Source organism: Nerophis ophidion, linkage group LG03 (assembly GCF_033978795.1).
Source record: "Nerophis ophidion isolate RoL-2023_Sa linkage group LG03, RoL_Noph_v1.0, whole genome shotgun sequence".
In the NCBI taxonomy this organism is placed as follows: Eukaryota; Metazoa; Chordata; class Actinopteri; order Syngnathiformes; family Syngnathidae; genus Nerophis; species Nerophis ophidion.
This window is the reverse complement of record NC_084613.1, coordinates 47,476,490-47,480,217: the sequence shown is the minus strand read 5'-3', so window position 1 is coordinate 47,480,217 and position 3,728 is coordinate 47,476,490.

Here is a 3,728-nt window from a genome sequence, read left to right as displayed (position 1 = left end):
CTCACTCTGTTGCTGAATTTGTACATCTAAAAAGAACGCGGTCGTTTGACTAGTTTGACGGCCGCATGCTCACGTGTTATATTTATTTATTTTATTTAGAAAAAAAAAAAAAAGGTTGACGTATAGTTATTTTTTTGTAATACGATTGCAATTACACAATCTAAACTCTAATGTAAGAAACCCCAAGGATGTGTTATGTTATTTATTATTGTTATATATTTGTATATTATTTTTTTTTTTTATATAAATTACGTTGTACCACAAACCAGCGTACACAGTCCTGTTTAGTTGGATCTAAAATATATATTTTTTACTACAGGTTGATCATTCCTATTTAATAGACGATCTTTATCTGACCTTTGTTTATTCATTTTGACGGAAGCACAGGTTATACAAACTTTTATGCAATTACAACATCGACTAAGTTTTGTGTCAAAACTGACTTCTTAAATATTAAATATTTTTCTTAAAATTAAAAAAATCCTTGATTGCTGGTTAAATGTGACTACCACAACAGACACGACCTATTTATGGCAACGTTTTAGTTGTCAAAAGTCCTATACGTAAATGTATATTGCGTGTATATTCAACATTTTTTACCCAACTCATATGTGCCGAAAAATTGCACACAATGACCACTAGAGAGGGCTCTGGGCCCATTTTTTCAGTTCATATTATTAGAGGACATCCAACACAGATAAGACAGACAACATTCACGATACGTTCACACACTAGAGCCAATTTAGTGTTGACCCTTGTGTGTGAATGTTGACTGTCGATCTGTGTTGGCCCTGCAATCAGGTGGCGACTTGTCCAGGGCGTACCCCGTCTTCCGCCCGATTGCAGCTGAGAAAGGCTCCAGCGCCCCCCGCGATCCTGAAAGGGACAAGCGGTAGGAAATGGATGGATGGATGTACTGAGGTTAAAGATGCGTAGCACTAATGGCATTTTGGTTGATTAAAAAATACTTTTTTACAAAAAAGCTTTAATCTCAATAAAAAATAAAAACATATGTAAAACATCAATTTAATAACTTAAAACCAAATGTTGTTGGTATACTTAAGCTACAATGGCCAAATACACTTTACTCTAGTATTTGTGTCACAGTGAAAAAATGAGTCAATATGTCGAACCAGTTCATTGTTTGCTCATATGATTCATGAGTCAACATTGAAGGCTCTTTGTAGAAGTGAAATTCAACTTGTGAACTTCAAATTGTGATAGTTTGTCAAGGATGCCTTAAATATTGAAGACGTTTCACGTTCTTCAATGCAACTTCCTGCAAGGATGCAGTATTTTGTCATACATATCTTTTTGTGTAATATTCAGTAACGTTTGGATACAGTTTTTTACTGATGTCATCTTGCTGAGGTGGTTGCTCACACACGCAAAACCACTCAAACATAGTATCATCCGGGTGATTTTTTTTTGGCATACATCTGGAGTCAGGTGAGCCGGGATTCATCGGTCCAAGGCTTGCTGTGTTGGCACTGTGCACCGCATCTGGCAAAAGACAGACTGCAAGGCCCGGCTGTCAACATCTGCTCTAGAAACTGTACCATCTGGCTGAGGCAAGGGGGACAGCCACCTACCTGTGTCAGACCAGCTGCAGCGCCCCAGACAAGCACCCTGAGTGGGCCTGCAGAGACATAGACAGAGCCTTTGTGAGTGCATTTGTCTCACAAAGTCAGACATTTTTGGACGGAGATCACATAGATTTTTACACAAATATTTTGTCTAATTCAGTAGTTCTCAAACTTTTTTCAATAAATACCCCCTCAGAAAACACTTGGCTCACATTTACAAACCCCGTTTCCATATGAGTTGGGAAATTGTGTTAGATGTAAATATAAACGGAATACAATGATTTTCAAATCATTTTCAACCCATATTCAATTGAATGCACTACAAAGACAAGATATTTGATGTTCAAACTCATAAACTTAATTTTTTTTTTGCAAATAATAATTAACTTAGAATTTCATGGCTTCAACACGTGCCAAAGTAGTTGGGAAAGGGCATGTTCACCACGGTGTTACGTTACCTTTTCTTTTAACAACACTCAATAAACGTTTGGGAACTGAGGAAAATAATTGTTGAAGCGTTGAAAGTGGAATTCTTTCCCATTCTTGTTTTATGTAGAGCTTCAGTCGTTCAACAGTACGGGGTCTCCGCTGTCGTATTTTACGCTTCATAATGCGTCACACATTTTCGATGGGAGACAGGTCTGGGCTGCAGGCGGGCCAGGAAAGTACTTGCACTCTTTTTTTGGACCAAGGTAAAATCCTATGCAGGCCTAAGAAGACACCAAGGCTTGAAAAAGTGTTTGATGCCAGAGCAAAAGGAACCTCGCATTGACCGCTTCTTCTTACGAAGCAAGTCGAATAAGTCGAATGAAGTCCAGCAGCAGGACCAACACCAAAGTCTGCAGGACACAAATCTCCTTGCTCAGGCTGGGGATGAAGAACAAAGCATAGTGGTGCCCGACCTGTCACAGCCTGCAACGGAGACTAAGATGCAAGGACGAGAGGCAAAAATCATGTGGCCAAAATCCTGTGAGAAAAGAGAGTGGGAGACAATTGACACAGACTTCAGCAAACTCCTCGGACAACTTAAAGGGAACTGCAATCAGAAAGCTGGAGAGAATGGGAGACCTAATTTACAGCTATGGTGTGAAGCGGTATGGAACAGCAGAAAGAATGAAAAGGACAGTTACACCGACAAAGTCCAGGAGACAGCAGGAGATTGAACGATTAGTCAAGGAAAGAAGGCAGCTGAAAAAACAATGGAAAAGATCTCCAGAAGAGGAAAAAGAGGGAATTAACCTTTTACAGGCAGAAATTAAGAACAGACTGTCAACCTTGAGGAGAGCTGAGAATCTGAGAAGGAGGCGTAAAATGGAAGAGAGAAATAGTCCAAACTTCTTCAAAGACCCCTTCAAAGTTTGCAAAAGGCCTTTTTACAAAGGACAAAAGTGGCAAACTCACAACATCAAAGAAAGATCTCAAAGCTTACCTCAAACAAAACCACACAGACACCCAGCGGAGCAGACCAAAAACTCTCCCACCTGATATGCCACCAATAGAGTCCCCAGAACACCAACTGGATACTAACTCCCCCAAGTGGAGTGAGGTGGAGAGAATTGTACGACGAGCTAGAGCGGCATTCTCTCCTGGGCCGAATGGAATTCCATACCGATTTTATAAGAAAACTCCGGAGGTTTTACACTTTCTATGGAGGCTGATGAAGGTGGTGTGGCAGAAACAAGCAATTCCAACTGCATGGCAGAGGGCAGGAGGCATCCTGATCCCCAAGGAAAAGGACTCTGTGGACATCAGCCAGTTTCCCCAAATCAGCTATGTTGAATGTTGAAGGCAAAATCTTCTTCAGTGTAGTGGCTCACAGGCTGTCCACCTACCTGGAAAAGAATCAATGCATTGATACTTCGGTGGAATAAGCAAGGATTCCAGGCTTCTCGGGGTGCCTGGAGCACACAAACTTGATATGTAGTCAAATTCAAGCTGCCAACGGTTGAATGGTTCTTGAATTTGCCTGACCTGACAGCGGATAGGTGGCGCTTCAAGGCAGCCGCAGTGTTTGTCGTCGGCATGTGCCCTCGATTTTTAAATGTGTTTTTAAGCTGTTCCTGTATTTTTTAATCGTAACATCTTCAAGGCAACGTGCTGGGAGCGGTTTTATGCATCAGTGTGTGGCCATCGGTAGGATTC